Below are 24,440 nucleotides of genomic sequence, written 5' to 3' on the forward strand. Positions count from 1 at the left end.
AGGGGTTACGACCAAGTAACTCATGTAGATACGCAGATCGTCAATGATTATCTGTCTGACATTTCTGGTCCCTCTGGGCTTAAACGCCGTGATGGTAGAGAAATGCACTACGTGGAGATAGGTCGAGTATGTGGTAGGTAAAAACATTTCCGGATTATTGCATGCTGATGAGGTTTGAATATTGCCCCCCCACCCCTTCTTTCTCCTCCCTTCTGCAGGTCACGTCGGAACCTTGGCTGATGTATGGAAGGACGATGACCGAACCGCCAATGAGAAGGGGAAGAAGGGAATATGAGCATGGTCCTTATGACAAATAAAAGTTTTTAAAAGACGTAGACTTAAACATGACTGTTCCTCCTTAGAACATAGCAACTGGGAGGATGGACTGACATAGAAACTGGACAGGTACTGAATGACGAAAAATTGACTAGAAACGACGCGTTAAATAATGTAACTGGACGTTTTGACTAGGTAGGGAAAGGACAAAGAAAAATATACGGGTAAGGGTTACCACAGCACCACCCGTCTGGGAAGTTAGAAATGTTGCTGGTGTTCAAAATGCACTGCCCCCCTTTTTCGCACTCTTATAGATGTAGCCAAGCTGTCCGACTGTTCTCCCGATCAATACTTGCCGTTGCCTCAGCCCGGAGAACTTCCCACCAAAGGAAGGAACTGAAAAATGGTTTAAAATCCAACCATGGGTAAATAGCACGACCAGGCTAATTTCTAGCCGACCAACGACTGAGGTGTAAGTATTGGCAATTGGGAACGCTGGCCGACATAACTGGCGAGAAGGAAAGGGAGGGAAGGGTAAAAAGAGCTCAGCACGTAGATAAATAGGATACTAAAGATGCGCAGCATGCAGAAGTTCTGTTTGGCCAATAACTGTTTTATGATTTGTTGTGAACTCTTTTGTATGTAACACATGTACTGTCTTCCCTTGTCTGAGTTTGTGTGTATGTAATGTACGGGTTTATGTCTTCCCTCTGTCTGCGTTTGCGTGTTACCTGACCTCTGTCGTTCTGTGTTGTGAGCACACTAAATGACCTATTTTCGTACACGTCTCTCTCTCTCTCTCTCTCTCCCTCTCTCTCTCTCTCTCTCTCTCTCCCTCTCTCTACATGTCATACGTGTACCGAATGGCTCGTTTAGGTTGCGGACGACTCTCACTCCCTACGAGAGTCCCCCTGTCCCATCCTTTTTGTATGGTAATATTGTGCCCCGTCGGCACCAGTCTGATTGGATACTTATTGAACGCGAAGGTGTTCAGCGAAATTGACCGAAACAAAAATGATTGTATCTCGCCATATTACTACCTCTCCTTTCTACAAAATGAATGAACCTGAAATTGGCTGAGAAGGAAAGGACAGGTAAGACGACTAAGGTCCCCCAATTTGGCCCTTTATAGGGGAACTATATGTCAATGGCATCCTAATTTTTATTGTTAGAGACAAGCGCCAAGGTCCAGATTGACCCCCAATGCCCAGATTGCCCCACCCCTTTGCACCCAAGCGCGAATGCCCGAAGCGTCCCCGCCCCACTTGATTGACCCCAGCTACTGTCCCCGATATATATATCTGATGACCATGAGTAACTGCCGCCCCTCGAGAAAAACCTGTTTGACCCTGTCTTTCAATGATTGCACCCCCGCTCTGTTTGAAAGAGTTAGCCAGCTCTAAAGGGAAATGTAAGACTGTTAAGGCTCGAATTAGAAGGACGAGTCTCCCCTGAATGTTGTCAATCTTGAGGTTTTTGTTGAAATACGCAGGTGATAAGAGTCCGACCTCTGTCCATATATGTCATGAACGAACGCCGATTAGACTTGGTGCGAACGCAGTAGAAATACCCACCTACTTACTTCATGGTAATAGACTTCTGACTATGACCAATGAGCATAACGCCAGGTGCTAGGATTGCGAGTGGAATTCAAATGTAAAAATCTCTTCTCCTGCCAGTTCTCTAAAACTTGTTTTTACCCATTTAAAGATACTCAATCACCGGAGGAGAAGGGCCGGATGTGACGCACAGCGTGGCTGCAGATCATGAGACACATGCGACCTCAACCAAAGGTGGAGCCGCAGCACAACAAGAAACGGAACGAGGCAGCACTCTCAAAGGCGGTAAAGGAAAGAATGAAGGGCTGTCCTGAAGCTCTCTGTCCGCCAACCCACGTGTGCCTGGAGCCTCCGTCCCTCTTTTCAAGCCCGATTGATGGGCCTGCTTGCTTGTTATCCATTGCTCCCTTGGTCCATTTGGTGTGTCCCGGGAAATCTGCCCCCACTCCGCCCTCTCACTCCCATCGACTAATGAAACCGCACACCCTCTTTTCCATGCGACTCTCTGCTGAAAGGAAGAACGGCATCTAGATGGAAATGGGGTTACGCCACGGAAATATAGGTGCCAAGCTTAAGGCGCCACTCAAAGGATTGGTTAGGGAACAGGACTGTGGTCTAACAGCAGAGGACTGACCGCACCCTGCAACGCGTAAGGATAGAACCGAGCTGGACCTATAGCTCCACCGCCGGTGCTCAACAGCGCCAACGAAAGGACACGGACTAGAGCCTACCAGTGATGGCTCACTGATAAAAAGACACTGTGACGAAGAGATCTTGCGTATTGAACTGAATTCCTCCCTCAACTACTTGGTCAAAATGTTCATTGATCACATTTTTAAGTCAGAAACATTTATGCTATGTAGTGATTTGAAATGATAGGAACTCGACAAATGCCATCCCCTATGTGCTGCGTTCTGCCAAACACATCAACTGTCCATGATTATATGCCATATGTTAGTATTGACAAATGCAAATTCTTCGATCGCACCTGTTTATATGTACCTTCATCGACTGCAAAAATGAACTTTGCTATGTAAAAAGGGGCGACTGTAGAAAATAAGAAGTATTGATGTACATAAGCAACGTTCATTTCCCTTTTCCCACTCCCCTCCCTGCACGCACCATGAATATTGTAAAGCATTGACTGCATCCCTCCGCCCGCAAAGGCCTGTACCCATGTGTACATGACAGCCATTTTAGGCACCTTGGCCTCTTGCCCACTCATTAGAATCACTGGCTTCCCTCCTGCGCGCATTTGAGCACCCCCCCCTCCCACTCTCACATGCATAGACCATGAAACCCAGCACTCTGCGCGACCCTGCTATGAAAGGCAACCCTCCTGCTTGACCCAGGCACCCCCCCCATTTCCCTCTCGAAGAGGCATCCTTCGCCTCAGCTGACATAGCCCCCCCAGCTGTATCTGACTGCCCCTGTTCTCTCATGTACGGGTCATAAGACCTCTCTCTCTCTCTGTGCGACTCTGACCCTGCGCGCACCCTGACCCCCTCCTTCTCCCTCACATGGACAAGTCATAAACCTTCTCCTTCTGCAAAACCCTGTCCTTGGGAGTCACGGCCGCGCCTGACCAGCACCTCCTTTCCTTCCATGAATGCCCCTCTGTTGACAAGCCTTCCCTCCGCGCTCGATTGTCCACACTGCATGAATACCACCTCTTTGATGACCCCTTCCCCCGAGTCCGACTGACCACACATGTCCGAGGTCATCGCCTAAGCCAGGAGATACCATTTACTGACCCTTATTGTATGAAGTCACTCCTCTTCAAAGAACCCACTATTGATCCTGGCCACCCCACCCCCTGGGCTATGATCAGGCGCACACATTCTAACCAGTTGACGGTACACTCAGCTGCGTGATTGCCCTCCCCTCTTATCAGCAGGTCAAGGGTCCTTATTGTGAACACATGTGGGGTAGGATTGACACGAGGATTATGGGGTTGTCTTTTCTTTGTTTTACAATGCTGTGACTGTAATACCAAGTGTTCTGTAAAGTATAAAAGCCAGAGTCTCAGCTCACTTGTTAGAGCACCTCCCGATGACACCTTGCTTCGTGTCTGAAATGACTGGCTCTCCTCATGAGAATTAAACTCTGTTCTTGATTCCTGCTTTCAGCGCCCGTCTCTTTATTTGGTAATTATTCAACATGGGAACTAAGAGGCGGTTTGCGCCAGCAGCCTGGGCATCGATAGAATTATGGGCTCATTTTCCACAGTGAAGCTGGGGCTACTGTTCTGGATCACGGTGCGGCCGCCTCGCCTGCTGCAGGAGCATCCTTGAGACCTGGTACGACGGGTTGGAGGCCATTATTTTATTATTTTTCAGGCTAATTTGCTTTTTGTCTGATTTAAGGGGATTTTTATCTTGTGCCCTCATTGGTTTCCGGGCGTTTTTTTCCTAGACTATATTTAGGTTTCTCTGTTGGGGGATGTTAGTCTGCTGCCATGGGTCGCAGGAGACTGTTTAAGAGGAACAACGTGGTGTCCTCTTCCTCATCAGATGGGTCTCAGGTTCCCCTGAAGAGGCAGAGAGTTCAAGGCCATGATCGGGGTGACGTGCCTCTCATGTTCAGGGAGGAAGTTCAGGGCATGATAGAGGCAGCTGTAGCCAAAGCCCTGCAGGCTCATCCTTTACCGGTTGGTCCGTCCTGGCCTCGGATGGAGGATCCCGGTAATGAGTCACCCCCTTCGAATGGAGAGGGACCTTCTCTCTCCTCAAGTGAAAAGTATGTCTCCAGGGAGGAGATGTAGAACATTTTGGCTCATGTGGTTGCAAATTTAGGATTTCCTCCATTCCAGCAGGGAGAGGATGGTGGGACTCTCTTTCCACAGTGTGTGAAACCCTCCCGGTTGGGCATGCTTTTTCAGGGCCCGGTTAAGGCGATTGTACTGAGGGAATGGCGTGAGGGGGGCAAAGTTCAGGTTCCTCATTTCCTCCAGAAAATGTCATTATTGGAGGGGGATGACCCCTTGCCCCACAATGTAAGATTCGTCTCCATTCTGACTATGCTGATCAGTAAAACTGCTATTCAACTTGAGGATTGTACCCCGACCAATGCTACTGATAAGAAAGTGGACTCAGGCCTCAAGAAGGCTTTTGCTGCTGTGAACTTGGCACTAAGGGCAAGCCTTTTTTCTGCATATTCTGCCCAATACTTGAAGCAGGATTTTGACAGGTTGGCCCTGGCAGTGCAGGACGGTTCGGAATGCTCTGAACTCCTGGCCGCCAAGCAGCAGCAGGCTAAACTATTAGCCAACATTTTTTCTGATGTCATTAGGGCTTCAGCAATGTCCACGGGGGCCTTGGTGGCTGCCAGGCATTCCTTGTGGCTCCGGCAATGGAAGTCAGGTAAAGGCGGCTTTGCTGAAATTACCCTTTGAAGGACAGGCTCTCTTTGGGGATCAGTTGCTGGCCATGATTAATAAGGCTTTCAAGGAGCGGAAGCATGCCTTGCCTTATAAAGGTGGGGCTGCATTTTCCGGTAAACTTTGGAATAGGTCCTCCAGGTCTTCCCCGAAGCGTGAGTCCTGTCTGTCTTTCCAGAGGAGATTATTTCAGTCGCGATTTTCTCCTAGGCATGCAGCCAATGCTCCTAAGAGTTCTGTCAAGAAGGGGCACTGACAATCACTGCATGGAGGGAACTCTGCCTGTCGGATGCCGGCTCAGACATTTCCTTCCAGTTTAGCATCTGGATGTTTCAAAACGCTGGGTCCTGAACACTGTGGAATATGGTTACAAGATCGATTTTTGGCAGGGCCCCCCAGATACGGGAATTTGGCTAACTCCGGTTCCGGCCGCCAAGCTGCACAGGTTGGCTCTGCTGGAAGGGGTCGAAAATTTGCTTGCCAAAAATGTCATTTGCTGGGTCCCAGTTTCAGAAATCAGCGGCCGGGGCCTGCTCCATTTTGTTCCTGGTGCAGAAGGTGCCAGGAGGTTTTCGGGCTGTTCTGGATCTAAAGTGGGTCAACTGCTGGGATCAGGCTGTTCACTTCCGTATGTTGACCATTCAAGCAATTATTCCTCTGGTACGGCCCAACAAATTTTTGGCCTCCTTGGATCTCGAGGATGCTCATCTGCATGTCCCAGTCATGGCCTCTTCTCAGCGTTTCCTGAGGTTTGAGATAGGGGACGCCCATTTTCAGGTATGTGTGCTCCCCTTTGGCCTCAAGTCCTCTACCGGGGTCTTCACAAAGGTCATGGTGCCACTCATGGCTATCCTTCATGTGGAAGGGGTGTGCATTTGTCTCTATTTGAATGACCTTTTGCTTCATGCAGCAGAGGAGTCTCTTTTGCTTGCTCAGGTGGAGAGGTTCTTGGAGGTTCTCCAGGGACACAGGCTTTTAGTGAACAGGGAAAAATCTTCTTTGGCCCCCTCTTGGTGACATGGTCTTCATCATGGTTTGTTTTTGGACTCTGGAGTGCCTTGTTACTCTATTCGATCATAACCTGGCCTCCCTACAAACACAGGTTCAAACCGTGATGACCCAGGAGGCTCCTCCAGCAGTGGAGGGGTTGAGGGTGCAGGGACATTTGGTTTCTGTGGTGTTTCTTGTGCCCTGGGCCAGGTTTCACTTTCTTTGCCAATTGGAGTCTAGTTGGTTGGTCTCCAAGGGCCCAGAATCTGTTGTCGCCTCTGCAAATGACAGACCAGATTCGGGAGGGTCTCTCCTGGTGGCTTTGCCAATTTTATCTTCAGGCCGGGGTCTCGTTGTCTCCACCGTATCTACTGGTTGTAACTTCGGATGCCAGCCTTTCTGGTTGGGGAGCTTGGCTAGGGTCGGAGCAGATTCAGGGGTGCTGGTCTCTGCAGGACTCAAGGATGTCTTCAAACTGGAGCAAGTTGTGGGTGATTTGGCTGGCTCTGCTCCATTTTCAGGACTCTCTGCTGGGCCAGTTGTTGTTGGGTCAGACGGACAATCTTGTGGTGAAGTCCTACGTCAACAGACAGAGGGGGACCAGGTCTAGGGCCTTGAACTTGGTGGCCAACAACATTTTCCTGTGGGCTCCAGTCTGGGTTCTGGGTCTGTCTGCTCTATACATTCAGGGGTGGAGAAGGTTTGTGCCGATCGTTTGAGCAGGGACATTCCCTCATCCAAGTATTTCTCCCGTCTTCCCAGTTTGTTTAGCCAGTTGGTGGTTTGTTGGTGCCTTCCATTGGTGGACCTGTTTGTGGGCCCGGAGAATGTCAAAGAGGAACCCTTTTTTTCTTTGGGTCGGTGTCCCAGGGCATTGGGCATCAACGGCTTGACTTGTCCGTGGCCTCTGGAACTTCTGTAGGTTTTTCCTCCATATCAACATATCTGGGATTTTCTGGTTCGGGTCTGTAACGATTGGGTGTAGGTGGTGTTAATTGCGCCCCAGTGGCCTCGTGCAAATTGGTTTCCTCTCCTAGACCTGTTGAGTTGTGACCTGGGGTGGGTCCTTGCAGCGGTCCCGTCTCCGTTGATTTTTCCGGCACTTCCCCATAGTACCGTAAGGAAGTAACACTTGACGGCCAGGTGGTTGAACAGTGGGGCTTAGCTAGGTTGTGGGTCCCTGACCATTTAACTGTGATGTTGCAGGCTTCTCGTAGGTCCTCTATGCTTCTCTCTTATGCTAGGAATTGGTGAGCTTTTTCAGCCTGGTGTGGTGGTAAGGAGGTTGATCCAATGGTGGCTGACCTCTTTTTGGTGATTCAGTTCCTGCAGGATTTAGCCCAATTAGGTTTACCAGTGGCTTCTCTGCAGGCGCAGTGGGAGGCCATTCAGGCTTTTCGGGCTCCTGGCGTCATTTGCAGGATGATGGGGGCCTGATGCCTCGGTTTCTTCAGGATTTTTTTAACCTGTTTCCTCGGCCTGTTCATTCTTTTCCTTGTGGAAATTTGCAGCTTGTCTTGGATGTCCTTTCGGGCCCTTCTTTTGAGCCCCTTGAGGGGCTGGAGTTGAAACTCTTGAGTTTTATGGCAAGTTTTCTGGTCGCCATCACTTCATCTAGGAGGTTGGGTAAGTTGGTGTCTTTGTCCTGTAGGTGTGCTTTCTGCAAGATCTTTTCAAACCGGGTGGTGCTCGTGCCGTCCTTTGGTCTCTAAGATCAATTCAGCTTGTCATCTCAGTCAGGAGGTGCTTTTGCCTGAGTTTTGTCCTGATCCTTCGTCGGTGAGGATTGTTGTTTTCACTGTTTGGATGTGCAGTGGACTTTGTTGTGGTATTTGCATGACGTGGAGTCCTTCCGGAAGGGGGATGCTTTGTTTGTGAACTTTGGTCCTGCTAAGAAAGGTGAGAAACCGTCCATGGCAACGTTGAGTCATTGGATTCAGTCTACGGTCCTTTTGGCTTACAGGGTTAAAGGGGTGGATCCACCTGTGGGGGTACAGGATGGTTCTTCACCCAGTATGTCAGCTACAGTGGCTGAATTTCAGGGTACCTCAGTGGTGGACATCTGTAGGGCTGGGACCTGGTCTTCCCCTTCCACTTTTGTCCGACACTATCAGATTGCTGGTCTGGAACGTCTGGATAATGTCCTGGGCCTAAACCTATGAAGGTGTAGGGGAGTTTTTGTATTGCGATTGGTGCACATTATTAAATTGGTGTTCTTTGTCACTCAGTTGTTTGTCTCTGTTTTTGCTTGCTATGTGGTCATGTTTTAAGAAGGAAGGCGAGGGAGGGACGAGAGGTAATGCATCCATTACTTACTGATAATGGCATTACTCCTAGCCCCACTCCCTCGCATTCCTTCTAGGTCCCTCCCGGCCTCCCAGTGCAGTCCAACTGAGTTCGAGCTCGGCTTGTTTATGTACAGGAGGCAGTGGGGGCGGGCAGTGTTTTTTTATAGGCTGGGTGTGGTTTTGGGGGAGGTGTAGGGCCTCACATGTTAAGGAGGATAGTGACGGATTAGGACTAGGAATAATGTCATTATCAGTAAGTAAGGACGCATTACCAGTTACATCATTTACAAAGTCACTTGACATCCTTCATGATATCACCAGTGACAATACATGTGAACTCTTTGCACAACCCAGCCCACACCACAATGTGTCAGTGCCACAGAGGACTACCAGTAGACCACGCAGCCTCAGACAGGATCTTAAGTGTGCAATAATACAGATGTGAGTCCCAGAAGCTAGCTTCTTTGTCTGGACACCATTTTGGTTATGCATCTGTCTACTATCAAGATCATTGGCAGATGGGACTGGCAATGCTCCAGCACAGTAGGATCTTTATGTTTTAGATGTTACGCCTTTATATCAGAACTGTGCCAGGCCCTCAAAATCCCATTAACTTCTGCCTTAAAATGTCACCGAAACATGACAATTTTGTAAAAATACTTATAAGGCCAATGAACTTCCAGATGGAACAAAGTGTAGGTAAACAAGTATGACACTGTTGTGGGGTATTTCGACTGTTCTTCATAAAATGACAGATAAAGATTAAGCTAGAAAGCTTTTAAATATCTGTGAATAAAGTCATTATACCTAGGTCTGGTGGCTCAGTGGACTAATGTATCCACTGCAGGGGCCTGTGTTCGGCCTCATGGTCACAGATTCAAATCCCGACGGGTCCACTCAGCCTTTCATCCATCTGAAGTTGATAAAATGAGTATCATTGAGTTGGGTAACAATAAACATCTGTTATTCAGCGCCATGATACTCCGTTTGGGGAGAACGTGCTTCTTTACAAATACACGTTTTGTTATGTGTTTATACATATTTAAAGTGTTTTCAGAGGCACTTGCATGTGGACGTGTTTTGAAAGATGTTTTATAAGCTTTAGTTGTGTCTGTGTGTTAAACTCTGCTGCCATTCAAACCCACACTAAGTGAAATAATTTTTTTAACGTAGCAGAAATAAATAAATGTAATCAAGCATCCATGTTCTAATTCATACTTTTGGGTATCATCTTACATGCAGTGCTACTTTTGGTATTCAACCGAAAAGTGGTATTTTCACAACGTCTTTTGCAGGAATTGAAAATATTAATCAGAGATGTCATTTGATTTCAGATTGAGGATAGACTAAGATCAGGGAGTGTTGTGTCACAGGCTTCTTCTTTACCGCCTCATGGAGCAACAATTTAAATAATCAAAGACCTGTTTCCTATAATATCCGAAACTGTAGACATCCTAATATATTTGGAAGAAAGGATAGAATGCAGAATGGGATTATTATAATCCCAGCCTTCGTGCCATTTAATTATTTATTTAGAGTTTTGTGTAGCGCTACCTAGACCCAAAGGTGTCAAAGTGCTTTACATGTTATACAAAGAGGTTTACTCAACATATATGTGAGGATTCTTGTGGGTTGTAACAGTCGACCAGAGTGTAAACAATACAGCATTAAAGTAGTTAAACAGTCAAGAAACATAAATAACCGCAGCATCGCAAACCAGTTGGTGAGGGCGGCGCTCCCACAAAAAGAACCCATTTCAATGAGATCCTTTGTTGGCTTGCCACCAATATTAGGACATCGAAAGTGCGGCACCCGTATCTGCTGTATCACAAAAACATTTTTTTGGAAGCATGACACATTTACCAACTGTAAATCTCGATATGTAGTATAGGGTATTAGGTGTCCATGCGATTTATTGTGTGTGTTGTTTTCCGCCACTATCTTGCAGCATTGTTCAGGGTTGTATTTCAGTGCTCCACCGGTCTTATGAAGGCGTCTAAATCGGCTCTTCAGCAGCCCAAATGTGCACTCTATGACGTTCATTGTTGATGTATGTGCTGCATTGTATCGCTTTTGGGCGGCAGTTGTAGGATTGAGATAAGGGGTCATGAGGTAATTCCGCAAGGCGTATGCGCTGTCACCTACATGTGAGGAAGTAAAGGCTGTCAGTGGTTGTTTGACATTGACATACGTACAATGAATGTATTACTGTATTGCACATATTTACCTAGCAAATGTCCCTCTCCAAATATTCCCCTTTCAAGACGGGTGTGAATGCCACTTTGCCTGAAGATATATGAATCATGTGCACTGCTGGGAAATTGCGCCACAATGTCCGTTATGATGTTTTTGGCATTACACACAACCTGAATATTGAGGGAATGATAACATTTCCTATTCCTATACAAATATTCCTGTGCTGCTGGGGGACATATTGCCACATGGGTGCAATCAATACAACCCAGAACGTGTGGGAAGACTGCAATTTGGCAAATCTCCTGCTTAGTCTTAGCAATGTCATGGGCTGTGGTAGGGAAACTTATATGTGAGTCCATCCGGACCATCATGGCATCAAGGAATGCTTTGAATATTCTTGACAATGCGCTTTGCGACACACCTCCTGCTACTGCAATTACACCCTGAAAACTGCCTGACGCAAGTAGATGTAGGTAACATAAAACCTGTTCATGAGTTGGGATTGCATTGGTCCTATGAGTCTGTCGTTGCAGGATGGGGTCCAATTTATAGATGAGATCATGTATCATTGCTGCATTCAGCCTATACTTATCGCATATCTCGTCCTCCTGCTGTCCTAGCAAAGTTATGCGGACTCTGAAGATGCGCTCATTGATTCGCCTCCCTCTCTGTCGAGCAGCCTGCAGCCTCATCCTCCTCGCCATCAGGTACAGCCCTGCCATTTTGACTTGTGGTAGCTCATTGTGGGTGTGTTTCAATCAGTTTGTGTTGATTTGCAGCTGTTTCAGATTTGCACTCATGATTACCACCTGGTTGTGTCCCTTCTTAATTTGCTATTGCAATTTTGTGATTTCTAGGAAAATCGCTATTAGCGATTTTTTATGCATTTCAATTGCGATTCTTTATTTGCGATTCTGTATTTGAGAATCGCAAATGAAGAATCGCAAATGTTTTCTCAGAATAATTTTGCGATTCCTTATTTTTGCAAAAAAATTAATATTTTCGCAAAAATAAGGTTGATGCATTGACACACAGTAATTTGCGATCGCAAATGCATTTTTTTTTGCGATTCGCCCATTTTGCTATTTCTTAATCACTTGATGCATGTACTCCTTAGTCCTTTACTGATGCTGGTCAAATCTGACTAAAAACAAAATTTTATTTTCATCCTTCTTCCTTAACTGCTTCGTATCGAATGTGTTCTTATTCGCAAATGGTGCAATTGCTTGACGCGTGATCTGACAGTGAAAGTGAAAATGATAACTGTTTTACAATCAGAATTAAGCTGTTGAGAAAATGTGTTATGAGTTTGTTCTTATATGTATTTCACAAACATATATTTTTTCTAAATCTAGCTATAAAGCAACAAAGCATTGCAAGAGGTGGGGAAGCAGTACCCTATGGTGTCAAGGACAAAGCACGTGCTTGAGGAAGAAGGGGGAAGGTTATTATCAAGGTTGAAACTTAAGGCTGTTGCTTGGTGGTAGGAGGGTGATTATCCTGTAAGCATCCAAGTAGGTGTAGCACGCCAAGTTACCTGAGGATGAGTGTAGGAAAGTAGGATCTGCGTATTATGTTTACCCCAACTTTTTGCTTGATGTCACACTGTTTTTGACTAGTCTGACTAGGATCCTGGTAATCAGGACCCCAGTCTACCTGCTTTCTCTCTAAACTGTTATGTTATGTACTTAGGTACACTCCAGATTGGATACTGAGGTACACTTGTCAGTCCTTAGTATATAATACACATGTACCCAGAGGCCTCCGATGGGCTGAAGCATGTATTATGTGAAGTGAAGCAGTCATATACAACATATAGAGGGGCATTACATGACCGCGTGATGGCTGACTCTAAAATGGCTGAAACAAACCCTATCATGTTTGGTGTCAAACATGTTGGAATCATACCACCACACTGGTAACTGGTGTGGGAGGTATGGTTCCACCCCTCAGAAACGAGCTTCGTGGGGTCCCTGGTGTTCCCGGTATCAGCCTTGAAACTCTGGTCAACAAAAAATGGTTTTGCCAGCCAGAGACAAATTTCTGCCCTCCTGCTGCTGAGCCAAGCTCAATAGGGGAAGGCAGCACAATAGGCATCATGTCACAGGGAGGTGTGACCACCTCCCAGGCAGGATTTGGTGCATTAGGGTTGGGTGGGTGCTCTTGCCAGTGACCGAAAGTCTGCATGAGGGACACATTTGGTGTCCCTGTGCCTAGTCTAGTTCAAACTAGTCCTGGGAGCCGTTGGCTCCAGCTCTGGCGCGAAACTGGAGGAAGTACATCGGAGTAACCTCCCCTCTGTCGAGACCCTGCCCGAGGAGGGTCCCCAGAATCTTTCCAACCATGTTCCATGGGTACTTAAGGTCTTATCTGGCTGTAGGACCTTAGATTCGTTGTGGACTTGATTCTAACCTGAAACCACTGCACTTCGACCATCTGAGCATTCTGGATTTCGCTGGACTTCGTTTTGGCCTGACTTCGTCTCCCTCTCAGTCTGTTGCTTTGTCTGTGCCTGTGCACCATACAGGATCTGTGCAGGACCTGTAAAGCATCAAAGATGACTAAAGATAAGCTCCCTTGGAGTGAAGGAGTCACTCCCCTGCATTTGTAGGCACTGCACAAGAAAAAAGAAGGGAGATACCCTATGTGCCAATATGGGACAGGGTGAGTTAATCTAAAACACAAGAAAGTCCCTAGTTGTCGGGAAATACCCTCTGTCAAGGCCCCTTGTACCCAAAGAGTCTCTTTGGTTTTTATGACATTGTTTTGTATGATTATGTAATATGCTATGTGATGTACTGTAATGTGATGATTTTTAATAAATTACTGTTTTTAACACATACAAATATAGGAAATTCTTTTTGAATGCCACAAGACTTATATTTTAATTTTAATTCTTTTTCTTGGACCTTGAGTATCCAACTGAAGGTTTTTTTTGTCTATATATTAATTGTGGTCCGGTTGAAATTAAGGACTAGGTTAGACTTATAACAATGCTGTTCAGGTCGAGCTAGGTCCTTTGGGTACAAGGGGCCTTGACAGAGGGTATTTCGCGACAACTAGGGACTTTCTTGTGTTTGTAGGCACTGCAACACTGCTGACCGGTCATCCTCAATGTCGCCTGGTCCCAGCAGCTGCAGAGCCAAGGTCCCCGTCAACTATCCTGAAGCACCCAACATCGGTAGGAATTTGTCTACTGAGCCCCTGGTCACCCTGAAGTGACCCAGACTCTGTCTCCTCTGCTTTTAGCTACTCATCGCCAAGAATCCACGTTTGGATTTCAACGGACATTCTTCTTCCTTACAGCAGCAGCTCTTCTTCTAAGTCCTCCATTGGGTTTCACAGCGGTGTCCGACGCCACTTCCGGCCTATGCACCCGGCTTCCCTGGGTTAGGTAACTTGGGTACTTCGGTATCCACAAGTGGGGTGGCTCTCCAACCTTCTGTCTCCCACAGGGTTTCTTCGTAGTCCACTGGGAAGGATAAATAATCTCTAAAACTCCAAACGCGGCTTTCCCATAGAGTTGTACGGAGCACGCTGTCATGTTCCCACACTGCACCCGTCCTCCCTAGGGTCCCTATCTACTCACCTTTGGTGGTTCTTTGCGATCCCATTGATTCTACGTCCTGACTCGAGTCGTGGTTCTGATACCACTTTCTTAGTATATGGTTTGGTCCTCCCCTGGGGCCCACTGTGTATTAGTGCTATTTACTGTCATTTCTTTGCTGAAGTATTGTGTGCTTTGTGTCTGTCTCTCTGTAGGAGATACTGAAATGTACTAGAGAGTATTCTATATTAACCCCTGCCATGCTCATGAGGACCTCAGCTCGTCATGAGCCATGGTACTCCGGTGCTCAGTTGCTTATGGCGAGCTGAGCTCATCATGGACCGTGGAACGCTCGCACACTGGGCTAATTCCCCTGCTGTGCTGAGCGTTCCAGTAAACGGGTGTGGAGCTCGTCATGACCACCGGAGCACCGTGGCTCATGACGAGCTGAGCTCGTCATGACCATGGGGGTGCTGTGCTTGCCCCCCCCCCCCCCCCCCACCCCCCAGCACAGCAGGGGAATAACCCCAGCATTCAGGGGGTTAAATACATATTTTTACAAATATCTTGTGTGGTTGTCTTTCATTTAATCCATACTGTAAGATTGCATTCAGGTAAAACAAGCTGCTTTACACTCCTTCAAGACTTAGTCCAAAGGTTACTTTCCACAGCTACCACTAGGATAGCTTTCTAAGGTTGTTTGAGACCTCTTAAATCACCATAGGGGTGGGTTGTTTGGACTGGTGCAGGGCACCCACTTTAACTAGTGGACACCATATATCAGGCCACCCTCTCACAATGCGAAGTTCTTGAACATATAAGTGTTAAATTCCTTCCAGAATTGGAGGAAATTGTAACATGGTAAAATGTGCACCAAGATATCAACTAAAGAAATATCAACCTGCATACATACAAGTTCCAATATACCTATTACCTTTATATCGCCAACTTAATCATTCATGGGGAAGTAAAGAAGGAATTAGAGAGTTACTATTTGAATTTACTATCTATTTACTTTGACGGCATTGTGCAAGTCAATACTGGTGTGTCAATATATCTGTAGGCCGATATTTAGAACTCAATGTGCTCCTACCACACTACTTGTTGGATGCTTGTCCGAAAGGAGTTCTGGGCACGAGGTCCAAAGCAGGACATGGCCTGTGACCCGGTCTTCTCCTTCTCACACTTCCCAGACTTGTCACTGCTAGTGCATTGCCCACCAAAGATCTTAATCTTGTGAGCAATAAATATCTGCGTCTTTATTATAGTGTTGCTTGTTAGCCCTGAGAGCGCCTAATAGGCATCCAGCAAAACGTAATTGAACAGCCTTAGGTTGTCGTTAATAACATCAATAGGTGATTGCACAGCAATACATACTGCTTATTACATGTGCTATTTGTGAACGTTTCCAATAATTAGATGAATGAAAATTCTAAATTGAACGGCGCACTATTTACAAGAAGGCATGATTAGCAGAAAATAGGGAGAAGATATAACCCCTCCAGTGACTAAAGGAATGTTCAGGAGAAACGTGATTATCACACTGATCATTAGGTACTGTCTCATGTTCGTGCAGGCCTCCAATAAATTCTGATTATAAAGATATGCCATTAATGAATGTATGAAAAGGCTGCATACGAATGACGAATATAGACTCTATTTTAGCGTGGGTGTGATATCAATGTAATTATGCATGTGATGTTATTATTGTAGATAATGCATAGGGTACTTTAATCGAGGCATCTGAGAAAGGATGAAAAAACGTGTTTTTTTTAACTTAATTGTTCAAATTTGGTCAGAGAATAAACACAGATGTCTATTAGGAAGAACTGTCTAAAATCCAGAGCATTCTACTTTTAAAAACAGCCCTTTCTCTGAAAGGTGGATTTTAGCAGTGAAAGGTTCATACACTCAATTAATGAATTAACACACACAAAGGTGTACTGCTTATATTTCTGTGCTTTAGCAGCGTTTGCACATAATGATCAAGAGTGTCCTTTAACTTTAAATTTATGAAACTCAAGAATCATTAATACTTGCTATAGTGCTTAGAAACAAAAAGTGCAGTACGAATATGACCCACATACTCTTATTAACCGCATGATTATCAAATTATAACGATATATAAGATTAGCCTGCTGTTGTCCCTTTCTGGTGATTTTGTGTGCCATTGAATAATGCAACCTGCTTCCGATATTTTCTAAGGAGAAGTGTAGCTCACCGGTTAGAGGAGGCAGACCCTGATGCAGAGGTCAGACCCAGGACCAGGGTTCAATCCCCGACGTGGCAGGGTATAGAGTTCAAAATGTCCACGGACTCGAGAATTCTCCCCTCGGTGTCTACTCGAATCATGGGCTCACACTCTGCAACTTTGGGCAATAGCTTGCTTAATCTCCACTACGGCCCCACCGCGATAGGGTACCTGGCTTTCACCTTGGGGATGCCTATTAGGGGTTATCTCGCAGGGAAAAGCCAGGATGGGTTCCCAAAGCAAGTTCCTTGAGACCTTACGGTGAAAGGCGCTATATAAGAAAGCGTGACTTACGATTTAAACACAATGAATTTTGGATGAAAAAAATGTCTTTGCATCTAAAGATGAACATTTATTTATGTCAAGTAGTACTTCTACATTTGCTATTTGATTTAAAAAGTCATTACATTTGCTTTGAAAATGCTCTTTCCCAGTGATAAAGTTGGTGGACTCGAAGCACAGTAGGGCCCCAGTCACGATGTGGTCGCAAAACAAGGGTGTAAATTGTGCACCAACTAATTTGTATTAGCCAGGGGTGTGTAAGTTGACAGGTGAGCAGTTTCAGCCGATTCCAAGATTAAATACCCAGGATGGGGACTATTGCCACCTCAGCACCTATTATGCCCTATCATGAGGTCTGTCTTCAGTGATTTGTGTCCACATTGAACTGCAGGGCGGACACCATCATTTGTTCACTACTCCTTGGGTCCTGATTATGAGTTTAAGTGTTACTTATCTCACATGTTAAATAACAATACCACAGAGGACGTTATTTATTGAGTACAATAATATCCATCCATTACAAGTTGTTGGGGAATAATATGCAAATTCTAGTTCTTAGCACACCCAAATCCACATGATACAGTAACCAGTGGCGGCTCCTCGAGGAAGTGCTGCAGGGCAATGCGGCGTGGCGGGGGAGGGGCAGGGTGGGGGAGGGGCATGTTGGAGGGTAGTAAACTCTGGCATACGGCCGAACCGTGGTAGGTACATAAATAAATAAATAAAATGAATTACACTGCGCACCCTGCAACGCAATTGGCGATGCAGTGCGCGCAATATAATTCGTTTTATTTATTTAGTTATGTACTGAACTCGGCTCGGCCATATGCTGGAGTTTACTACCCCCCACCCCGCCCCACCGCCCTGCAGCACTCCCTCGAGGAGCCGCCCCTGACAGTAACTACTGTATGGTTTTCCCCAGTTAAATTTCGGAAGGTTTGACCTGCAGAAATTTAATGAAGCTTGAGTTATTTAATGCTTCTAAAAACTATTGGATGTGTTAAATACCTAACAACTCATAATTGCAACGCGTATATAAACAGCAGTTTAAGCATGGGTAAGAATTAACAAGCTAACTTTTTATCAGGCCCTTGGTGTACGCTCTTGACTAGTATGTGCATCCTCACCACATACACACAACAGCCTGTTCTGCGATATTTAACCCCATCAAAAATAATTGGGAAAGGTAATAGCTATGAGGGAGCATTTTTCAAGTTGTAGTGAACATTGGCTGTACCCTGATGCAGCATTTAGTTGGTGGGAGGGGAGTGTGGTGGGGGTCGTGACAAGAACCTGCGGCCATGATGGAAGTATATGACCATAAGTGACCTGAGCATGATGTGATTTTGAGGAAGCAAACATGGACAAAAAGCCTGTAATAACTTTTTTGTAGAAGTAAGAGGGTACGAAGATGTTACCAAAACAAAAATGTATGGATCGTTGAAAGTGAGACACATGCGGGAAACAGACCTTACAACGCATGCTTTTATCCCGCATGCTGTTACAAGGCAAATGGCATGTTACAGAGGGTATAAGGTATTGGGTTTAACTCCAACACCTTCCATACTGTTGCACATAAGGGAATTGGAACAGTAAATTATACTATTCCAACATCTAGTGCACCCCAACAGCAAGTTGGGGTAACAATTTGCATTGTAATGGCATGCAGGTAAAAGCATGCGTTATAACGTCATACAACCGTCACACGCACATAGTGTGTGTTTCTTTCAGAAAGGTTTGAGTAATTTACATCTTTGAGACTGAAATTGTTTGAAAACTCTATCAAATGTTGCCATGCTTAGTGTATCATATAGCAAAAATGTTTACCTTATGTTTCAGTTCTATGGCTCTCAAAGTTTCATCAAAATAAGTGTATATCTCTTAACACATTGTTATACACTTCACAATCCTCAGCAATGTTTAGGATTCTGCATACATTTGTAGCATTGTACCCTCATGTATCAGCAGTGTGCAATACTGTTTCCCAGCTCAGGAACCAAACGAAAGCCAAATCCCAACAAGGACAGTACTCATTTAGGGTCGAACTGGGACAACAAATAGGCATCATAATAAAAGTGGCCTTCATTATTGAATCAAAAATAGCCCACATTCATTTGTGGAGGCATACTGTACTGGCTTTTTCCAAGGTATGGAAGATAGCATGCACATGGGCATGGTCTGAATCCTTGTCCACCAAGGATCATGGCCGTACTCTCTAACTAGCTTGCACAGGCAATTCAGTCTCTGTTTAAAGTGAAAAAATGAAAAATTCACCTGGTGTGGAAGTCCCCACAGGTTTTACCCACACGAAAGAAAGCTAATATGGATCCCAAAAATCTATTTAATTATTAACCCATCTATTTGCTACCTCTCTTAGGAAGGCAATTAGGAGGCTTAATAAATAAACAATGTACAGCCTATGTCAATGTGAGAACTTTCCTTCAAGGAATAAGACTTGACCATTTAAAACGACAGTTTCAATGGTACATAACCAAAAGAACTCTTTGTTCGCTGGGAGCCACGTTGGTTACAGTTCCATCCACAAAAAAAGTAATGTGAGGTGGGAGAAGCTTTGTCTTCTGTGCGACAAAAGCCTGGAATTACCTTCCCTTCCACCTAAGAAATGCCACCGATCTCTTGGCTTTCAGGAAGGGATTATAAACCTGGCTTTTTAACAAGTAAAACCTCCTTTTCTTGCTTTTAGGATAAGTAACTAGTGCCAGGACATCCTTGGGTAACCGTTGCCCTCTAAAAATATCTATAACAAAACATAACATGGTTTAGGTCTTCTCACAGTACTGAGACTGCACTATTATCTATTACCAATACATTAAGACTCTCTCACTATGCTGGATCACCTTACATGCTAGTACTGCTGGAATTGTCTGCAGCATTTGATAATGTGTTTCATACTAGGCTGCAACAGAGACTTCATGGGATAGATGTTCATGGGACATCTCGTAAATGGTTCCAAGAATTTTGGGGCCATAGAACTCAAACTATCTATCTGGACCCATTTAAATCCCATACTGTGTGGATTGACTAGGGTATCCTGTCTAAGCCCTACCTTATTTAACATATATATGCCCCACCCCCTTGCCAAGATCGCAGACTCATTTGGCTTTGAAATAATATCATCTGCTCATGACACGTAGCTGATCATTTCCTTCAACAAAGACCGGAACAAAGCTAAAGAACTCTTTGCCAAGGTAAGGATAGAGATCTCGGTATGGATGGCAACCAATTGCCTACAGCTAAATGTGGAGATCATGCTGTTTGGTAAGGCCTAACAATTCTGGTCGGATGACTGGTGGCTGCCAGAATTAGGTGCTGTTATCACCCCTAGGCATGTTGTAAAGAATCTTGGAGTAAAGAGAACAAGCTCTGTCCATGAAAGAACAAGTTCTATCTACCACAGGCATTTGTTTCAATACAATGCACCTATTAAGGAAAGCCTTCCCATTTCTTCCATTGCAGCTAGAAAAACATTTGTTTTTAGGCACCAATAGTTAGCAGACTGGACTGTGGCAATGCGCTATTGGCCTCAGCTAATGAGGCACTTATATCTTAACTACAAGTGGTACAATACTCGGCAGCTAGGCTTGTCTGTAACCTCCTTTCGGGCTCCACTTCCATATCATTGCTGAAATCTCGACACTGTTTACCAGTAAGGCAAAGAAGCATATTCCAAATTTGCTGCATGACATACAATGCCCTGATGGGCAAAGGTCTTAGTTACCTGCAGCAGAAGCTCCGACACTACTCCCTAACTAAGAATTTAAGATCTATGGACAACACCTTGCTGATTGTACCTTGTATTCAAGTGACAAGATGTGGAGGCAGGGACTTCTCCTACTTGGCTCCTTCATACTGGACTAATTCACCTCTTCACCTTCGTCTTTGCATGGATTACAAAAAATTCAGAAACATGCTTAAGATGTTTCTGTTTTAAAAGAGCTCTATTTTTTGCCTGTGACTATTTTAGCACTGAGATGCCCCTCTCAGGGCAATTTATGCGCTATAATAAATGAAATTAACATAACTTAACAGTGATAATATAAGGGTAATCAACTGTGAAAAAAGCTTACCAGATCATAAAACAGGACCACAAACAACCAAAACAGTCCTACATACTGACCGGTCAGACCAGCCCTTCTGGCACTTCAAGATCGCCCTGTAGGCAAGTTTAACCCTGTGCATATTGCGTACGAAAGATTTCTTATCTAGTAAGTATTTTATCCTTGTCCCCAATCATTGGGCATTTTGCTGGGTAGAAGTGAGAAGGATTACTGGATGTTTTTAGGTGGGTATCACAGCCATCAAAGAAGTCAGTGAGATCTTGTGGTTTGGCCTAGGTAGGTGGTAAGTCATGACAAATGAGTGAAATATGGATGAACCTGCAGAATAAAGCAAATGTTTTATGCATTCTACAAATCTTGCATGGTTTGTAGTCCATCAGTGACAGTGGTGTATGAATTACATTGTAGTGCTGTATGTCCCGCATGGAGGCACTGATGGCATCTATGCATCATCAATGATGGTTGGGTGTGCTGTTTTGTGTTGGGTACCCATTTCAGTGGCCGCGGCCAATGATCAAGTCTTGCACTTGCTCCTCTGGGACAATGGATTATGTGCTGTTTCGTGTTTCACAGTGGTATCAAGTAGGAATTAGAATGAGATGCATTAGGTGTGTAAGATGCACATACATTGGTGGAGTGAGTCACCATATTTTATAAAGTGAATATGCAAGAGCATGTTGAGATTTATGAGTAGATAAGAAGTTGTGACCAGGCAGAGGCATGCATTTTAGCAGTCTGTGATTTATCCTGAAGATGGTTAGTACTGTTAAGTTAGAACACTTAGAATAGAACTCAAGCTTTGACTGTAGCTGATGTGTCCAAAAACTGCATGTGTTGTGCCATCTTGGTCATAGTAAGATTTGTCAGACATATCTGTGAGGCCTGTGACGGTTCAGTAAAGAAATTAAACCGATTAGGGTACTTTTAAGCTGGATCAATTTTTGACGAGCCTGTTCAGAAACTTTTGCCATAGGATCCCTGTTGGTGCAGCTATCTTCAGTTAGTCAGGGGACAGCAAAGAGGATGTCAGCAATGTGCAGTTTTACGTTGGTAGTGAATTACTGTTGGTAGCACAGTTGTTTGACAGATTGTCGAGTACTGCAATATCGATTGACATGAATATTCTATGAAAAATATTGTTTACAAAAATATTTTATTTAAATACGCACAATGCAAAGTACAAAAATATGATCTCAAAAATATTGTTGAAGAGAATGTTGCCCAAATAAATGCAAGACATCGGGTATCAGAGCGCTTTACATAGCACCAGTTTCGCTACAGAAGGACACATTCATTTTTGTTAGGCACAGGGAGGTTAAGTGATTTGCCCAGAATCACAGGATGTTGAGCGTCGTTGCTGAGACTTGAACCCCGTTCCCCGTCTTCGAGGTTGACCACACTAGCCGTAAGGCTACATCCTCTCCCCTTTTAAGTGATATTATGTTCTAAGTGCTCTAATCGTGTACGTTTTAATTAACTGATCAATAAATTATTAATAATTCATTCATTCTATTAAAAATAGTACATTAGTAAACAACATATTTTAAAATAAAAAGTTTTAATCAGATATATATATATATATATATATATATATATATATATATATATATATATATATATATATATATATATATATATATATATATATATATATATATATATATATATGTTTTTGTTCAAAGGCTCTGCAGCGAGAGACGCACTCACAGCAGGTAGGTAAAATCCTTTATTGAAGCGATGCAGAGGGGAAACCAACTACTGTCATTTACTGCTGCCTGCCAACGCGTTTCAATGCTGTCCGCATCTTCTTCTTGGGCTGGGCTGTAACGGCATATTGAAGGTCAGTCCCGGTCTGCCTCCCTCTTTAGTAGCAATTGGTGGCAGGTTTGGGTCAAATTAGTATCATGTGACCCCTCGTAGTGAATGCTGGGACAGGTAGTTTATGACCGTGTATTGACTCGCAGTGAGTTCCGTTACAGTCTCTCATTCCGGCAGTTTCACAATGATATTATCTGATCCAGTGTGAAGCGTTCAAGCACCCAGTGAGCCCCAGTAAGCTGTGTCCCCTCCGTGATTCAGGCGCTGCTGCTGTACCTTTACATCCCAAACAGACTTGCGGTGTTTGGGCGGCCCCTGTCTCCGACAGCTCCCTCCTCTCGTCACAGGTGGTGCATCTCTCCACGACGAAGCTGTCGTGTTAATTTGTTTTTGTTCAAAGGCTCTGCAGCGAGAGACGCACTCACAGCAGGTAGGTAAAATCCTTTATTGAAGCGATGCAGAGGGGAAACCAACTACTGTCATTTACTGCTGCCTGCCAACGCGTTTCAATGCTGTCCGCATCTTCTTCTTGGGCTGGGCTGTAACGGCATATTGAAGGTCAGTCCCATCTGCCTCCCTCTTTAGTAGCAATTGGTGGCAGGTTTGGGTCAAATTAGTATCATGTGACCCCTCGTAGTGAATGCTGGGACAGGTAGTTTATGACCGTGTATTGACTCGCAGTGAGTTCCGTTACAGTCTCTCATTCCGGCAGTTTCACAATGGTATTATCTGATCCAGTGTGAAGCGTTCAAGCACCCAGTGTGCCCCAGTAAGCTGTGTCCCCTCCGTGATTCAGGCGCTGCTGCTGTACCTTTACATCCAAAACAGACTTGCGGTGTTTGGGCGGCCCCTGTCTCCGACGGCTCCCTCCTCTCGTCACAGGTGGTGCATCTCTCCACGACGAAGCTGTTGTGTTAATTTGTTTTTGTTCAAAGGCTCTGCAGCGAGAGACGCACTCACAGCAGGTAGGTAAAATCCTTTATTGAAGCGATGCAGAGGGGAAACCAACTACTGTCATTTACTGCTGCCTGCCAACGCGTTTCAATGCTGTCCGCATCTTCTTCTTGGGCTGGGCTGTAACGGCATATTGAAGGTGAGTCCCGGTCTGCCTCCCTCTTTAGTAGCAATTGGTGGCAGGTTTGGGTCAAATTAGTATCATGTGACCCCTCGTAGTGAATGCTGGGACAGGTAGGTTATGACCGTGTATTGACTCGCAGTGAGTTCCGTTACAGTCTCTCATTCTGGCAGTTTCACAATGGTATTATCTGATCCAGTGTGAAGCGTTCAAGCACCCAGTGTGCCCCAGTAAGCTGTGTCCCCTCCGTGATTCAGGCGCTGCTGCTGTACCTTTACATCCAAAACAGACTTGCGGTGTTTGGGCGGCCCCTGTCTCCGACGGCTCCCTCCTCTCGTCACAGGTGGTGCATCTCTCCACGACGAAGCTGTCGTGTTAATTTGTTTTTGTTCAAAGGCTCTGCAGCGAGAGACTCACTCACAGCAGGTAGGTAAAATCCTTTATTGAAGCGATGCAGAGGGGAAACCAACTACTGTCATTTACTGCTGCCTGCCGACGCGTTTCAATGCTGTCCGCATCTTCTTCTTGGGCTGGGCTGTAACGGTATATTGAAGGTCAGTCCCGGTCTGCCTCCCTCTTTAGTAGCAATTGGTGGCAGGTTTGGGTCAAATTAGTATCATGTGACCCCTCGTAGTGAATGCTGGGACAGGTAGTTTATGACTGTGTATTGACTCGCAGTGAGTTCCGTTACAGTCTCTCA

At 45.1% G+C, this 24,440-nt stretch overlaps 1 protein-coding gene across 2 annotated transcripts in view; it reads left to right on the forward strand.

Annotated features, from left to right (window-relative positions):
- Positions 1 to 24,440, forward strand: part of GPC6 (glypican 6) — a 3,590,060-nt gene that overhangs the window by 3,018,474 nt on the left and 547,146 nt on the right. The window lies entirely within an intron of this gene.

This window comes from Lissotriton vulgaris, chromosome 8 (genome assembly GCF_964263255.1).
Source record: "Lissotriton vulgaris chromosome 8, aLisVul1.2, whole genome shotgun sequence".
Taxonomy (NCBI): Eukaryota; Metazoa; Chordata; class Amphibia; order Caudata; family Salamandridae; genus Lissotriton; species Lissotriton vulgaris.